The sequence below is a fragment of the Odocoileus virginianus genome, chromosome 22, assembly GCF_023699985.2.
Source record: "Odocoileus virginianus isolate 20LAN1187 ecotype Illinois chromosome 22, Ovbor_1.2, whole genome shotgun sequence".
Taxonomy (NCBI): Eukaryota; Metazoa; Chordata; class Mammalia; order Artiodactyla; family Cervidae; genus Odocoileus; species Odocoileus virginianus.
Genome location: NC_069695.1, coordinates 34,869,307 through 34,887,198, shown reverse-complemented (window position 1 = coordinate 34,887,198; position 17,892 = coordinate 34,869,307). Strand labels below are relative to the sequence as shown.

The following is a 17,892-nucleotide window of genomic DNA, read 5'->3' as shown; positions in this document are numbered from 1 at the left end:
AAGTGACAGAGGAAAGAATCTGTTAGCTGTGCGACAGAACAACTGGAATTACCCAATCTAAACAACAGAGAAAACAGACCAAAACCAACAGCAAAGCCTCAGAAACCCATGTATGGTAGGATCCCAGAAATATTCAGATTAGCTTTAATCCCTGGAAGCTGTGAATGTTACCTTACATAGCAAAAGGGATTTTGTAAATATGATGGAAATTAAAGATCTTGAGACAGGGAGACTATCATGGACTATCCAGGTGGCACCTGAATGTAATCACAGTATCCTTAAAAGAGGGAGGCAAAACAAGATTTGACCATAGAAAATGAAGTAGAAGATGTGATGACAGAAGCAAGAGATTTGAGTGATATGAAAAATGGACTGTGAGTCACAGAATACTATGGCCCCCAGAAGCTAGAAAATGCAAAAGAGAGGTACTGTCCCCAGGAACAGTCAGAAGGAACTCGTTCTCCCATCACCCTGACTTTAGCTCAGCAAAGCTGACTTCTGACTCCTGGTCTCCACCTCTGTAAGAGAATAAATGTGTTGTAAAGCACCATGTTTTTGGTGATTTGTTTACAGCAGCCATAGAAAACTAATACATTGTGTTTCTGTAACAAAAGATCTAATATTCAAGTCTCAGACATATGGGAGAAGAAGAGAAAATGGACAGGGATCAAAAAGTACCCAAAGAAATAATGGATGAAAATTTCTTAGATGGTGACAAAAGACATAAATCTTTAGATTCATGAATCTGAATGCCAAACATAAAACCTCAAAAATACATACCAAGATACAGCATAGTCAAATTTATGAAAACTAAAAACAAATAAACAAAAATCTTGAAAAGAACAAGAGATACATCACACTTTACCTATAGGAGAAAACCAATTAGAACAAAATAAAATTTCTCATTAGGAAACAGAGAGACCATAAGGAAGTGGCACAATATTTTGAGTGCTTAAAAAAAAAACTGTCAACCCAGAATCCTATATCCAGTTAAAATATCCGTCAGGAATGAAGGGGAAAACAAAACATTCTTAAATGAAGGAAAACAAAGATATATTGTCAAGAGGAGGCCTATCGGCTCTAAAAGAAAAGCAAGGAGGAAACAAAAAGAAAGCAATAAAAGAAGAATGTTGGAATATCAAGAAAGAAGAACATGGTAAGTGAAAATATCAATAAAAACCATGATTTTTTCTTGCTCCTCTTGAGCCTTCTGACCTGTGTTTGACAGTTGAAACAAAAGTTGTGACAGTTTCTGATGTATGTAGAGAAATAGTTTAGAGAATTTTACTACTAATGGAAGAGGATAAAGGTACATAAAAAAAGGTAAAGTTTCTATGCTTCACTGGAATTGAAAAAATGACAACAGTGGTAGGCAGTGATAAATTATATGTATTATGATGTAACACTCAGAGTACTCACTAAAAGTCTATATGAATAGATATACTTAAAAACAATATAGATAAATAGAAATGGAATTCTATATATGCTCAAGTAACTGATAGGAAGGAAAAAGAACCAGAGAAACTAAAACAAACAGAGAGGAAAAAATCCGAAACTTAAAATGGCAGACATACAGTCTTAATAAAACATAAATGTGTAAATATACAAATGAAAAAATAGAGATTTTCAAAGTCAATTAAAATATGTAACCCACCTGTACTGTATGAACAAAGAATTCAGATCCAATATAATGATACAGGCAGGTTGAAAGTAGAAGGACAGTTAAAAAAAAAAAAAATCGTGTAAACATCAATCAAATAAAAAAAAGGAATGTGTGTATTAATATCAGATTCAGTGGACTTTAAGCAAATAAAATTACCACATATAAAGAGTATCCTGTTATGATAAAATAATCAATACACCAAGAAGACATAGCAAGCCTAAATTTATATATACCAAACAAGAGAGCTGCAAAGTGCATAGTCAAACTGACAGATGTGAAAAGAGAAATAGACAAATCCAAAATTATAACTGGAAATTTCACAAATTATTTCAACAATGAATAAAACAACTAGACATAAAATTAGTAAAGACATACAAGAATTTATCAGCACCATCAACCAACAGGATCTAACGAGCATTTATAGAACACTCTATCCAAAAACAGTGAAATACACACTCTTTGCAAGTGCCAATGGGACATAAACCAAGACAGACAACATTCTGGGCCATAACATAAACCTAAACAAATTTTAAAAGCCTGAAATCACACACGGTGTGTTCTCTAACCGAAATAGAGAAACATAACACAAGAAATAAGGTTCTCCGACCAAAAACAGAGAAAGATGACAGAAAAATCTCCAAACATTAGAAAACTAAATGCCACCCTTCAAATGACCCCACAAGTCAAAGAGGAAATCTCAGGAGAAATTCTGAAACTAGTACTTGAGCTAAATTAAAATGAAAACACAGCATACCAAAATATATGGGACACAACAATAGCAGTGCTTCCAGGACATTTATAGCATTAAACACATGGATTAGATATACTCTACCTTTTCAGGTTATGTTTGTCAATGTAAAATAATCATGCAGTATGATATGTTTACCTGTATTACTTTTTATAACAATATGTGGTAACACATCTAACACTTCTGTTCCTGTTGGTGCAGGTGACAAAAAAGACACACACATGGCTGTTCAGTTTTCTGTGTCATGTTGATACTATCAAATGTGTTCAGAAAACACAGCTACATTGCAGATCTTGACACTGTTCTTGCCTCGTGCTTGTTGTCAGAAAGGCTATCTCCTGCATTTATTCAAATCGGAGTTTTATTGACATTCCTTGACTAAATCCAACCCCTACCGACAAACAGGGACATCATCAATTTTATAAGTTTAGACTCTACTTCCTTTGCTGGCGGTTTTATGCAGGAATTGCCTTTCTAGGTTGAAATTCTAAAACACAATTGTTACATAAAATCATAAGTCATCTTTATGTGATAAAAACTATTGATGTAAACTGGATAAATTCATCTAGTAACAATTAGGTCTGTTCACTAATAGTGCAGTTTACTTCCATCTGAGTATCTGATAAAACAGCACTTCTCTTTCATCTTCAAGTTAGAACTGGTCATAGGACTTGCTCTGGCCAATAAAATATGAGTATAAGTAGCAGGTGCTCCTTCTGAGAGAAGTGTTTTAAGAATTTGTGAGTGACTCACCACGTTTCCATGTGTTTGATGAATGAGTGACGGGGATGCTGTAGACTACAGGGGTTTTATGAGTCTGGGTTTCCACATAAGGAAGATGTAAAATAGTCTTTTATTGGCCAACAGGGCACAAAGCATTAGTAAGAAATAAATCTATATCCATTTCAGTACCCAAGATTTTAGTTGTTTGCTATGACTGAATAACCTAAACTATTATAACTGAGTGTGTTTACATTAAACACACAAAACTCTTTGCAATAGGACAGTGCACTATGGCATCAAACTGTAAACTACAATTAATGAATTATTCATTGTTGTATATGATGGTACCTTCACACACACACACACACACACACACAACATCAAGCTTTGTGCCTCTTTCCTTATGATATAAATTGGAATAACATTTTATTAGGAATAACATTTTATTAATTACTCTGTGATGCTTTGTCTGGTAGGGAGCATATAGAGAAATAATGTATCACATTCTCCATGACTTACAGAAAACGTACACATTGCCTAGAATGTTTCAAACAACTTCAAAGAAGAGAGTTGAGTATTTGTATATGTATACTCAGTATTACTTGTGATTCATAGTTAACAGTAACATTAATCATATCAAATGCCTGTGTGTGCATGCTAATTTGCTTCAGTCCTGTCCAACTCTGTGACACTATGAACTGTAGTCTGCTAGGCTCTTCTGTCCATGGGATGCTCCAGACCAGAATACTGGAGTGGGTTACTATCCCCTCCTCTAGGCAATTTTCCCGACCCAGGGATTGAACTCATCCCTCTTATGTCTCCTGCATTGGCAGGTGGGTTCTTTACTTCTAGCGCCACCTGGGAAGCCTGTATCAGCTACATATGACCCAGTACTTTCAGGGAGCAATAACACTGATTGACACCTTCAAACACTGTACATAAACCTTTACATGCATCAGCACACCTAACCAATTAGTGCTGTACCTTACTAATCACAAGTGCAATGTGTTTTTATTATTTGGATAATATTTAAAATAACAAAGTTTATTTTAAAATAATTAATATTTTAAGTAACTAATAGTAAATAACTATGAGTATGTCATAAGTTCCCAATGTAAAGATTAACATGGACTTTTAAATTTTACCAAGGTAATTCAACAGGTGTTTTTATATTATATTTTATATCCCCTTTGCAGTACACAGTACTCTGAACAACAACATTGGGAGTAGATGAAACAGATGACTTTAAATTCTTAAGTTTATTAATGGCCATAGAACTTCCAACTGTTAAAGATATTTACCTAATTATTTGAAAGGCCAAAGTATATATCTGTGATATTAGAAATTGCAATAGTTTTAAATGGTGCTGAAGTTACTATTTTTGAATTCAAAAATATACAATATATAATGAGAAATTCCCCATAATTCAGCAGTTGCCAGGCTTTAGGCATTTATATATCAATACCCGCCCTTGCTTTAGATAATTTGCATGTAAAATATAGAGCAAAAAGCATTGACATAAGGGAAATTATAAGTTTTTCCACTTGTTTTAATTGTAGGAAAAGTAACCAAAAGATCAAATGAGGAGGTGTTATGATTTTTAACAATGATGGGGATTTAATGCATTAATAAAACTATGAACCAGATATTACATGTTACTAGTTAACAGCATGAACTAAAGAATCAATATTAGATTCAGAATCTCTACCTGTGTGACAGTGGCCATGATTACTGTCCTCGATGCCTCAGTTTCCTCCTCCATAAAATGGGGGTAATGGAAATACAGGAAGCCCTCATTTGGCTACTGTGAAGAATACCTAAGTTACTTCATATAGAGCCATGGAAGATGTCTGGCACACAGTAGTCAATAGGTTTAGTTATTATTATGTTTGCTTTACATTATTAATACACATTTCCTCAGCATACTCAACACTTAAGCTCACCTCTCTTACTCTGGTGCCTCTTTTCTCCCTACAGACACTTCCGGGAATCTTATGATGTGTGATGAATCAATTACATTTCTATTTTGAGACATCCTGCCACTTTAACAACAAGCAAACACATATACACACACATCTTTTAAAAATTAAAAGTTGTTGTTAAGGCAAAGAAAGACAACGATTATACTTCATTAAATTTAAATATCTCTTTGAAAACAGAGTGAGTAATAAGCAGGTAAGGGCAGTACATGCTCTCTATGGGCTGTAAAAAGTACTGTGGAAAGGACTTTCGTGATCTCTATGACCAAAGGTGTATGATGAGGGGGAATAATGTATCTATTGCTGAACAGAGATGTGTAGAGGTAACTAGAGGGAGACATAGGTCTCTAATTCAGAAAACATTGAGGAAAGCATGTAAGAACCCAGTGGATAGCACAGGGAACTCTACTTAACGCACTGCAGAGATCTGAACAGAAGAAAGTCCGAAAGGGAGGGGATACATGTATCTGTTGGGGAAGGAAATGGCAACTCACTCCAGTGTTCTTGCCTGGACAATTTGACGGACAGAGGAGCCTGGAGGGCTTCAGTCCAAGGGGTCACAAAGGGTTGGACACATAAGTATTATGTACGTCTGAATCACTCTTCTATACAACAGAAACTAACACAGCATCGTAAAGCAACTATATACCAAATACAAATTAATTTTAAAAATAAATCTTAGTAAACCCCTCCTCATACATTATGCCTCTGTAAATAGGGGACTTCTAATGTACCTTGTTCCAAACCTCCCTGTCTGGTCCAGAATCCTTTATTACACATTCTTACAGCATTCCTTCTTTGAGAACTACATTTATGTGTATGATGATTGGATTGAAGTCTGGCCCCTGGGCTGGCACGGCGCACTCATCACGCAACCCCAGTTCTCCGCCCAGACCCTGCAGCAAACAGCCTCTCAAGAGGCAGAGACAACACAGCTCTCCCAAAACTAGAGGCAGGGGACTTAAAAGGAAAAAGTCATGTCAAATCTCCCAGGTGAGATAAAAGTAGTGAGAGAATGCTTTTTCTAAAATAAGTAACAGAAACTAGAAAACTGGAACAGATGAGTCAGTTAAGAAAGGATATATGGACATTCCATAGGATTTATGCCTTGATAACCATCAACATTTTATATAAACAGACATAGAAAGTTCAATTTCAATATCAAAAAAGTTCGTGCCTGAAGGAATGCAACTTTCCTGACCGCAGCACTGTACTCTAGCACCCCCAAATAGAGATGGACCATACCTTGGGATGTGGAAGAGTTTAACTACTGAAGATAATTCTTTTCACAGACAAAGATCATGTTTCCATGCAGTCCAGGTAGATTCTACTCTTTTTTCACTTGTAATGTTGAATGAGTGTGGATTTGATATATGTATACTGAATTTAATGAAGCTGGAAGACCAGACTTAAGGAAATCTATGAATGTCAAAATAATTTTGAAACTTATTATGTGAAACAGCAATTAAATTTACTTGAAAAAATGACAGATGAAGACCTAAGAGAGATATCTGTCTAATAAAACAAATATTATAAGAGCTCTATGATAAACTCCAGATGAGACATAATTCTCTAAATATGTGCAGTTGGGCTTTACCGCCCGCCCTCCCCCACTGAGACCTTTCTTCACATCATGATTCATTTAGAACAAGCGGAGACGTTTACAGTATCTCAGCTTAGTACTAATGAAAAAATGTGATTTCAGTCTTCACTGCTATACAACTTTGTCTAAAGTACATACAACTGGTGAAAAGGCAAGACATACACGAACACCCTCGCAATATAGCCTGCTTTTAATCACTGAGAGTTGAAAGAGAATTGCATAATTCTTCTTTTAAAACTGCCTAAGCTCTTGTCAGAGTGATTGAATTAAAGATGATTAAACTTGCTCAAAAATTCTGCAAGATGGGGTTCAGAAGGAAATGATGGCCCTGCTTTGAGCAAAGTAACAGACTAATACCTTAGGAAGTCTAAAATTAAGTGCAAATATATAGATTCAGGTGCCTTCTTTATAATAATTGACTTTGCTGATAAATCTTACCTGCTGAAAATCTTAACTTGGCTGATAAATACTACTTTAAAGCATATTTGTTGTAGGAAATGGTCAATTTTGGCAAAAGGAAAAGGTTCAAAGAATACTTGCCATAATTGGCATTAAAATTTAGAAAAAATGTTAATTGTCCCCAACATGTAGCACATCATTATGAGGTTCATCTTGGTAGAAATGTGGTCAATATATCAAATACAGAAGAAAAAAGACAGTACAATGAACTCCAATTTTTATGGAAAAAAAATATACATATATGTTAGTACAGAGTTCACAGAAAGCTCAACTGGTCCATTTAAAGCCCTGCGACCTTGGGTAAATTACTTCACCTCTCTGTGTCCGGATTTTCTCATATTACCCATTCCTTACGGCAGTGTTAGAATTGAGTGAATAAAGCTAAAGTTCATAGAACTGTTTTTTCCCTCAAGTTTTTACCCTTGGAATAAGCAAAATAAGTCTTTTTTTTTTTAAGAAATGAATAATTATGAATACTTCAACAATATAGGTTACTGATATGTTCAAAAGGAAACACAGCACTCATTAAACCCCAAGTGATCATAACAGATAATAGCAAACTTGAACAGAACCATAACTCAAGAGACCCTTTTAATAGAGCAACAATGAACCTAATGGCGTTGAATTTCACCGCCAGAGTACAGCCAAGACTCCCCACGCCACCTCCACTCAAGTCCTACACTTACCTTCCCAAAGGCAAACCTCAAGCTCACCAAAGAGGAAAGTTTTACTCCCAAGTCCTAGCCTTGGTACTATTGAGCCCAGCCCCGCATCCCTCGTCTCTTCTCGGCGTCGGTCTTTAGACAGACACCTCGCCACCTCCCATTCCGGTACCAGAACGAACCTCGCGTCCACCCTCGGTCCAAAGGAAAACTCCAGGCTCCAAAAGCCGAAGACGCTCCCCTCCCCTGTCCCTGCCCCGCGCCCACCCAGCCGCGCCGCGCCCCCCTCCCCGCGCCCGGCGCCCACACCCACCCGACCCGCCGCCCGGGCACCGCAGTGCATTGCAACACGCGCCGACGCCGCCGGCTGGAGAGGACCCCGGCGCGGATTTCCCGCTCAGTAGTAGCCCCCCAGCCTGCACCCTCACGTGAGTGTCATCCCTAACGGAGGGGACCACGCCACCTCCCAGCGGCTCAGCCCGCGGGGGCCAGCGAGAGGGCAGCGGGGACCACAGAAACAACTCAACCGGCGGCGCGCGGCCCGGCCTCGGCGGGCGGGCGGCCGAGATGTACCTGCGCGGCCCCGCGCCCCCGGGCCGGCCCTCCTGCCGCAGCCGCTCCCGCCGCCCCGCGGGCCCGAGGCGCCGCCCGCCGCCCGCCCGGGGAGGCGCCGCGCCGCAGTCCCGGCTGCAGCGCCCGGCACATGCTTGGCGCCGCCGGCGGCCGGCGCGGGCGCACAGGTGGGAACCCCGCGAGTGGGCGTTGGGGCGATTCCCTCCCCGCCGCCGCGCTCGCCGCCCGCCTTCCACTCTTGACTTTGCCGGGTGCGCGGCGCCTGCCCTTGCTCCGGCGGCGGCCGAGCCTCCCGGGCCCGCGCCCCGGCGCCGGGGGCGGCTGCGGTCCCTGCGCCGCTGGGGCTGCGCGTCACCGTGCATCTCCCGCCCGGCGGCTGGCTCGGCGGGCCCCCCCCCGGGGCGGCCGGGGGGCAGCGCGCGGCAGCCCGGCCCCGCGCCCACCCCTTGGACCCCCTCCACCCCCGCGCCCTCCCCCACTCCCCAGCTGTCAAGGGAGAAAACGCCTTGCGCGCACACACACACATACACACACACACCTTGGAATAGACGGACGCCCCAGTCACCGACTCGCCAAACTCTTCGAAGGTGTCCACCGGTCTGTCGGGGGGTTTGGGCATGGAGTAGGAGCCGCTTTCTTATTATTTAATAATGTTGGAAGTGCCGAGTCCGCTGCCAGAGTTGTGGGTCATGTGGGCACAGCAGAGCCTGGCTACTGCCAGTACCAGGGTTTCCTGAGGATCCTGAAACTATGATCTCATCCTCCTCATCCGCCTCCCCCGCCCCTCTCTCCGCGGGCGCGCACGCACAGCACACACACACACATATACACACACACACGCACACACGCTCCCACTGCCTGCACTATCCTCCTTCTTGGACCGAAATATTCTGCCAGGGAAATACAGTGTTCACGCTCTTCATTGAAAAAAAAAAAAAAAGGAAAGAAAAAAAAAAGCCTTTGGGAGAATGATTTTTCTCTTTGAAAGCCTGATTTATGTGCTTTGTTTATTTCCTACAGTTGGTCCTCACACGTGCAAGGGAACTGAACAGAGCCTCAGAATTAAAATTAAAAATAATCATCCTTTTATGTTGACCCAGATTTTGGTCAGAACTCAGGACTCAAACAGTCCAATTTCCATTTAAAACAGAGGCAATAATACACCAGGTTTGAATATGGAATATGGATAACATCTGAGATGTGTGCAGTGGGTTTCTTTCCCAAGCTGCAAAAACATCTCGCAAACATTACCTCATTTATTTGCAGAACATCTTTGCAGAGAAGGTGGGAGAGACAGAAGCAGAGGACAGAGAGCATGACTTATCCAAGTTCACCAGAGTCGGTATGTCACTATAAATAATTGCACAGCTACTCCCAGTTTGCTAATTCACTATAATCAGCTCCTGGAAACTTAAGGCACTGAAACATAAAGAAGATATTTTTGATTATTTGCGAGTGACCTACCAAAGATTGCAAATTACTTAATGAATTTTTCTCTATGTATGGGTTTCCATAGAATGTTCACTTGTGTACTTGCATCAATCTCCAGTTTCATGTTTTCATTTATTTTCTTCCTTTACTTTATTAGGGGATGTTTTAGGCCCGTGTGTCCTATTCATTTGAGTGGTTTAAACTGCTTAAATAGCAATATCACGCAAGTTTGGTCAATGTTTTAAGGGTAGTCACCGATTTCATAATGATTTCTAAATTCCACTCAATCCCCTTTTAAGTGCCTGATGTATATGAAGAACTGTGCTATGTTTTGAAGGATACAAAGGACTTTAATACATGGAACCTGTCCTCCATTAGTTTATATCTAGTTGACAAGATATACATGCACACAGAAATTTCCTGGTGGTTAAGATTTTGCCTTCCAATGAAGGGGGCGCAGGTTCAGTCCCTGGTCAGGGAGGTAAGTCTCATGTGCCTCCAGCAAAGAAACCAAAACATAAAACAGAGCAATATTGTAACAAATTCAATAAAGGCTTAAAATATAAGCATACATACGCACATATGTTTTTGCTGGGTGATTTGCAGGTGAAACCCTTTATGATTTTTGGTGTTATAAATTATTATAAAAAGTACAAGATACACTCTTTTTCTTTATACCTGTTTTCTGTTCCATGTTAACATCATTTCATCTGTCTTTGTGTTCCCAGTTTTAATGTCTTTGATGTGCACAGAATCTCAGTGGCCGAGGTAATATGTTATTTTGCCGTTCACCTGCACATGTAATGCACTCACATAAGCGCCACAATTTTAAAAATATTTTAATAGTTCTCACAAAGAGCACTCTTTAATAGCCTTTGTGCAGGTGTCTACAGAAAAATTCAGCATCTAACCAGTCTTCTAATAATTCAAAAAGAGAAGAAATGTGATAAGAGAGAATAAAGCAAGAGAAGGCAGAAGAGAACCAGATAAAGGAGGTTGGGGACGGGGGAAGGGAAGAATAAAAGAAAATTAAGAAATTACAAGAAGAGGGAGATAAGAAGAGTAAAAACATAAAAGGAGATAAAGAGGATCAACTTTCAAGTGGAAGCTAAAAGTTTCTAAATTTTGCTGCATGGAAAATAAGTTTAAGAAATCATAGACTTTTTATTGTTCTCAAATATTACTTTTTGATAAGCTTATTGGAATTTAATGGTAAAGAAACCAGGTGTCAGTCCTGCAGAGGCTACCCTGAATAATCTCAATTTTAGTAATTCTGTACAGGACCACTAGAAGAAATAAATCGACTGACCTATCAATATTATAGGATAATAAAAATGATAGTGAGGTCAAATAGCCATGATATATTTAAAATTTTTAAGAGGAAATCAACACTAAAATTCAGAGAAATATATGGGAAACCAAAGGTATATTAAAATGGGCAACAGAGTTAAGCTTGCCATATTTAAAGGAAAATAATAGTAATATAGTACCTTATCATTTTAAAGCACTTAAGATTTTTCAAAGTGCTTTTCATAAGTCTTTATTAAGCCTAATCATAATTAGCGGTGGACTCCTCTGTGGGTTTAATTTTAAAAGGATATAATAATATTTCTTAGTTTTTCACACATTGAATCAAGTGCTAAACATTGTCACTCTGTTTTAGAAATATCATTTATATTTTGTGATCAGTCAGTCATAAAGATGCTGCTCAGCACAATTCAACTGGATGGATTCCTGGGCATAGATCGCAATGGTGATTTATAATTCAGGATTTTGCACAGGCTGATGGAGTTAAACTAGAAGCGTTAGCATGTAGCAGAATCTAATGGCTTTGCCATATTTCTAGGAGATTTCTACACAAGTGGTAGAGGCCTGTGTTGAGTAACAGTATATCAGAAGCACTTTCCTTTTGATCTGCATACTCTTGGAAGGATTTGTTTTAATCAGAGATATATTTAGGCTTGATGATTATGAAGTGTGTTTCAGATATACGTTACAACTTCAGTGGCTCAACAATCACTAGCTGTTTTTGTCCGAATATTTTCACTTGGAGGAAAAAAAATTATTTTTAGTAGGACTATGCAGTCTTGGGCTTCCCAGATGGCATAGTGGTAAAGAACCCTCCTGCTATGCAGAACACATGAGACACTGGTTCGATCACTGGATCTGGAAGATCATCTGGGAGAGGGCACATTAACCCACTCCAGTATTCTTGCCTGGAGAAGCCCATGAACAGAGGAGCCTGGCAGGGTACAATCCATAGGGTCGCAAAGAGTTGTATATGACTGAAGCTACTTAGCATGCACACATGCCCACATGTACACCTAATTTCGGCTAACTTTATCAAGGTATATTTACTATTTTGCTTTTCTAATTTCTAGAGATTTAAAATAGGTTACAGTGAAAATGAGGATGGCCGCAGTTCAAATCAGAATGTTGACTATGTTACAGTGAAACTAGGTGTGTATTTGTGTTTTATTAACATAGTAATATATGGAGCATATATGGGTTACAGGCCAAATCAGAATGATTACTCTAATCTGTGAACTGGTAGCAGCTTGGGGGTAATGAGGAGTTTATCATTCTGGAGTATTTAATAAAAGATTTGAATGACGAAAGTAAAAAAGATAATAGATTCCAAAGGATTTAAGAAGTAAAGACATCACTATTTTATCTGTTAAAAATACTATACCCGCCCGCTATAAACTACTGTTTCAGAGGAGGATGATATGGGAGCTTGAGCAACACAGAATTTACATCAATACGGCTTCTCCGATAACCTGATTAGCTTTCAAGAATGATTAGCGGTCCAACAACAGGTCATGATGATCGATCAATGGAGCTGTGGCTTGGGGGATTCATGGTGAGATGATTATTTTGGTGTGACAGCTACCACATTTGGAGACCAGGGTGGGCCCTGGACAGAGTTATGAAGTGGCTGAATTTCATACCTGTCTTTTTTTATTTTCCCTAATGTCCACCCTTCCTGTAGAAGTCCTGCCTTCTCTCTGGCTCCTCATGATATTCAGAAGCCTTTGCTGTTCTCTGACATTCTAAGATACCACTATTTTAGAACTCATCAGTCTCAGAGAACATGGGCTTCTGACCTCCACTGTAAGGTGTAAATTTTGAGCTAAGCAGTCATGTAAAGTGAGGGGGTGTCAGGATGTGTTGATGTTCATAAACACCAAGGGCATTCAATCAGCCTCTTCATGCATCACTCTGAGATACGTATTTATGTAAAGTTAGTATCTGTTTGGACTTCCCAGGTGGCACGTGTGGTAAAGAACCCGGCTACCAATGCAGGAGACGTAAGAGACTGAGGTTCGATCCCTGGGTGGGGAAGATCCCCTGGAGGAGGACATGGCAACCCCCTGCAGTATTCTTGCCTAGAGAGCCCCATGGACAGAGGAGCCTGGCAGGCTACAGTCCCTGGGGTCACAAAGAGTCGGACATGACTGAAGTGACTTAGCACGAACTTATAGTGTCTGTTTGCCTGAGAGATCCTGCCTTGAGGCATGCTCCTGTCACCTGTTACAAGTCCAGGAAAGTGAAGGTATCCTCGCTTTCATGCACCTGTGTTCCCTGCCCCTCGGACCGAGTGTCTCCTAACTCAGCTGTTTTTGGCGGCACCTCTGTGGGCGCCCTTAGTCAGTATCTCCTCTGTTGATCTTCCTGTCTGACTAGCATCCTTGGGAGAAATGCTGTTTGCAGTCTCTGTGTTCTCCTCAGATGGATTGAAGGGGAGAACGAACAGGTTTAAGCGGTCAGTGTATTTGTTTCCTAGGATTCAAATAAACAAACCTGCTGCCACTTTAAATAGCTGTGATGCCACCTTATACTAGCAATTCATTAAACACCTATTATGGTGGTTTACATCTCTCCGTGACCTCACATCAGTGCACCCTTTACTCCTGGGAGAATTTGTTTGCTCAATGGAACATAAACAGACCTCAAATGTTTTAGATAGAATTTAAGTGTACTGTTATAATGGAGACGGTGCAAAAAGCCAGCCAGAGACTACAACTTTTCAGTGCTTATAATCTACTCACTTTGCTGCTAAAATTGTTTTGACCCTGTTTTTAATTGCTATGGGGCTGAATGTTTTCGTTTTGCCCAAGAATACATCTTGATACCCATGGTCCAGAATAATCTACATGTCATTCAGAATAATATTGAATAAAGCAGAAATGTCAATATAAGTAAATTCAATGTAGATGACCAATCCAAATAATTAAGGAAAAAAGTTGCTATTTATTGAAAATGAGCTATAGCTATACACTTTGTCTCAGGGAAATGTCTAATTTTTCCTTGATGATTTCTAAATAAACCTAATGTTTTTAATGGCACCAAAGAAACCTGCTACAAAGTGGAAAGCTTAGTCAAAACACTTTTATGTATGTGAAATCATTTGCCTAATTTAATTATTTCCCACTGAAATGGATCTTTACATATTGTATAGACAGCCCAAATCTCAGGACCATGTTAACAAGCGCATGTTTTAATTTAAAAGTTAATCCCTACAGTAAATACTGTATAATTTATTTGAGGCTGTGAAGCCTTGTGTTTTATAATAAAAAATTAAATGAAAAAAGGTGGGTGGGAGGAGAGATGAAACTAATTAAATCATAATATTCAAAATCTATAACAAATCTGTGAGTAGATCCATAATTAAATATTATTATTGGGAATAATGGTATTTTACATTTTAGGAGGTGCATTTTGGGATAGTTCAAAAAGTATTCCTATGAGGTGATAATGTGATTACAAAAATGCAAATTTTCTTTTTTTATTAAGATGCTTATCTTTTATTTGTGCCACGAATTATCATGTACAGTTCTCCTGTCCTTTCCTCTGTGTTGTTCCTCACCTGCATCCCAGATCAGCTAGAACCTTCTGCAGAATGTCAGTGCTTTTCATTTACATATTGTTTTTAATTTCTATGTTACAGTTAATCAGCTGGTCAGAAAGGAAGAGTACTAGCAGAGATTTTGTAATATTTTATCAAAACCAGAAGCCTTATGTCATAGCCAGCTCCTAATCTAGGGTTAGCATTGTTTGTGCTTCTCACTGGACTCACAGGAAAGTTTCCTGATTTTGAAGTTGTTAAATTTTTTTGTTTGCACATAACTCACAAAACATTTTAAGATTCTCAAGGACAGGGGCCATGATGAAAACTTTCTTTTTTTTTTTCCCTCCCTGGAGAATACAGCATGTTTATTTCATGTTGAGTTCCCTGGAGAATAGTGATAGGTATAAGACAAGGATGATGGTGAGGAAAATAAAAAATGTCACCTCTGGCACAGTATATCATGTGGAAATAATTCTTTTAGGCTTGTAAATAGCTCTGGCAGAGCGTGTTTTGGTATGTTTTATATGAACAAGCTGAATCAGATACCCTCTGTGGCTTGCTCTTGTGGTACCTCAATCTTTCTCTTTTGTTTCTCCTAAACCACGCCCCCCCCCCCCAATTTTGGATGAAGGAATTATACCCATGTGAGTATATTTATTTATACCTTGTGATCAGTACCAGGGAAGTATATTTCTGTTTGTAATGATATTTCTTCAATTTAACAATGTAAAGTAATTGTAATTCCATTGGTCTCTGTGCCTTTTCTGTTTAGAGGAAGAGAGTCTCAGTATTTAAAAATTATTTTACAGTTTACATGAAAGGAAATAGAAGATATTTTAAGATCTTCTGTTTATGATTTCAAAGAAGAAACAATTTACTTATTTTATAGTAGAAGTGGAGTGAATACTTTAAGGACTATGTGCAGTGTGTAAATATTCTATTCCAAATGCTTCCTGTCCTATCCTTAGCATCATCAAAGTGGCTTCTGCAAGTGTTGTCCATCCTCCTTCCAAGACTTAACTCGTGGAAACCCTGTCTTGAAACCTATTCACACAATATGTTGTATTAGACATCATATGTATTACCAGGATTGTCTGCTCCTTCATCAGAGTTGTGAACTTATACATCTGGTACATTTCACAGTATCTTTTTTAAAAATTTATTTATTTATTTTAATTGGAGGCTAATTACTTTACAATATCATGGTGGTTTTTGCCATACATTGACATGAATCAGCTGTAGCTGTACATGTGTTCCCCATCCTGAATCCCCCTCCCACCTCCTTCCCCATCCCATCCCTCAGGGTCTTCCCAGTGCACCAGCCCTGAGCACCCTGTCTCATGCATTGAACTTGGACTGGTGATCTATTTCACATATGGTAATATACATGTTTCAATGCTATTCTCTCAAATCATCCCACCCTTACCTTCTCCCACAGAGTCCAAAAGTCTGTTCTTTATATCTGTGTCTCTTTTGCTATCTCACATATAGGGTCATCATTACCATCTTTCTAAATTCCATATATATGCATTAATATACTGTATTGGTGTTTTTCTTTCTGACTTACTTCACTCTGTATAATAGACTCCAGTTTCATCCACCTCATTAGAACTGATTCAAATGCTTTCTTTTTAATGGCTGAGTAATATTCCATTGTGTATATGTACCACAGCTTCCTTATCCATTCGTCTGCTGATGGGCATCTAGGTTGCTTCCATGTCCTGGCTATTATAAACAGTGCTGTGATGAACATTGGGGTGCACGTGTCTCTTTCAAGTCTGGTTTCCTCAGTGTGTATGCCCAGAAGTGGGATTGCTGGGTCATATGGCAGTTCTATGTCCAGTTTTTTAAGGAATCTCCACACTGTTCTCTATAGTGGCTGTACTAGTTTGCATTCCCACAAACAGCATAAGAGGGTTCCCTTTTCTCCACATGCTCTCTACCGTTTATTGCTTGTAGACTTTTTGATGGCAGCCATTCTGACCGGTGTGAGATGGTACCTCATTGTGGTTTTGATTTGCATTTCTCTGATAATGAGTGATGTTGAGCATCTTTTCATGTGTTTGTTAGCCATCTGTATGTCTTCTTTGGAGAAATGTATGTTTAGTTCTTTGGCCCATTTTTTGATTGGGTCGTTTATTTTTCTGGTGTTGAGCTGCAAGAGCTGTTTTTATATTTTTGAGATTAATTCTTTGTCAGTTGCTTCATTTGCTATTATTTTCTCCCATTCTGAAGGCTGTCTTTTCACCATGCTTATAGTTTCCTTCCTTGTGAAAAAGCTTTTAAGCTTAATTAGGTGCCATTTGTTTATTTTTGCTTTCATTTCCATTACTCTGGGAGGTGGGTCATAGAGGATCTTGCTGTGATTTATGTCAGAGAGTGTTTTGCCTAAGTTTTCCTCTAGGAGTTTTCTAGTTTCTGGTCTTACATTTAGATCTTTAATCTGTTTTGAGTTTATTTTTGTGTATGGGGTTAGAAAGTGTTCTAGTTTCATTCTTTTACAGGTGGTTGACCAGTTTTCCCAGCACCACTTGTTAAAGAGGTTGTCTTTTCTTCATTGTATGTTTTTGTCTCCTTTGTCAAAGATGTCTATAGGTGTCTTTGTCTATAGGTGTATGGATTTATCTCTAGGCTTTCTATTTTGTTCCATTGATCTATATTTCTGTCTTTGTGCCAGTACCATACTGTCTTGATGACTGTAGCTTTGTAGTATAGTCTGAAGTCAGGCAGGTTGATTCCTCCAGTTCCATTCTTCTTTCTCAAGATGGGTTTGGCTATTCGAGGGTTTTTGTGTTTCCGTACAAATTCACAGTACCTTGTAGTTAATCAGTAAACAACTTGCTGATTGCTTTGCTGATTAACGGAAAGTAGGTTAGTTACTATTGCCCATGGGATTCTCCTGGCAAGAATACTAGAGTGGGTTGCCATGCCCTCCTCCAGGAGATCTTCCCAACCAAGGGATCGAACCCGCATCTTTTACCTCCTACATTGGCAGGAGAGACATTTTTTTTAACCACTAGCACCACCTGGGAAACCCAATTTTGACATAATGTTGCCCCAAATATGGGCTTCCCTGATAGTTCAGTTGGTAAAGAATCCACCTGCAATGCAGGAGACCCCAGTTCAATTCCTGTGTTGGGAAGATCTGCTGGAGAAGGGATAAGCTACCCACTGCAGTATTCTTGGGCTTCCCCTGTGG

General features: G+C 39.3%; 2 protein-coding genes across 22 annotated transcripts in view; one reads left to right on the top strand and one right to left on the bottom strand.

Moving 5' to 3' along the window:
• DTNA (dystrobrevin alpha) overlaps positions 1-9,181 on the bottom strand; it is a 419,063-nt gene extending 409,882 nt beyond the window's left edge. For 10 of the 21 annotated variants that reach the window (XM_070452805.1, XM_070452802.1, XM_070452813.1 and 7 more), the window contains exon 1: positions 8,949-9,180. The gene's annotated coding sequence lies outside the window, so the exon portion shown is untranslated. Of the gene's footprint in view, positions 1-8,150; positions 8,239-8,410; positions 8,700-8,948 lie in introns of those variants that run through there. The other 11 variants (XM_070452819.1, XM_070452820.1, XM_070452821.1 and 8 more) reach the window with 6 other exon arrangements.
• The window catches only part of NOL4 (nucleolar protein 4), a 691,960-nt gene continuing 682,260 nt past the window's right edge, over positions 8,193-17,892 (top strand). The window contains exons 1-2 of the mRNA XM_070452829.1: positions 8,193-8,265; positions 9,677-9,752. The gene's annotated coding sequence lies outside the window, so the exon portion shown is untranslated. The remainder of the gene's footprint in view (positions 8,266-9,676; positions 9,753-17,892) is intronic.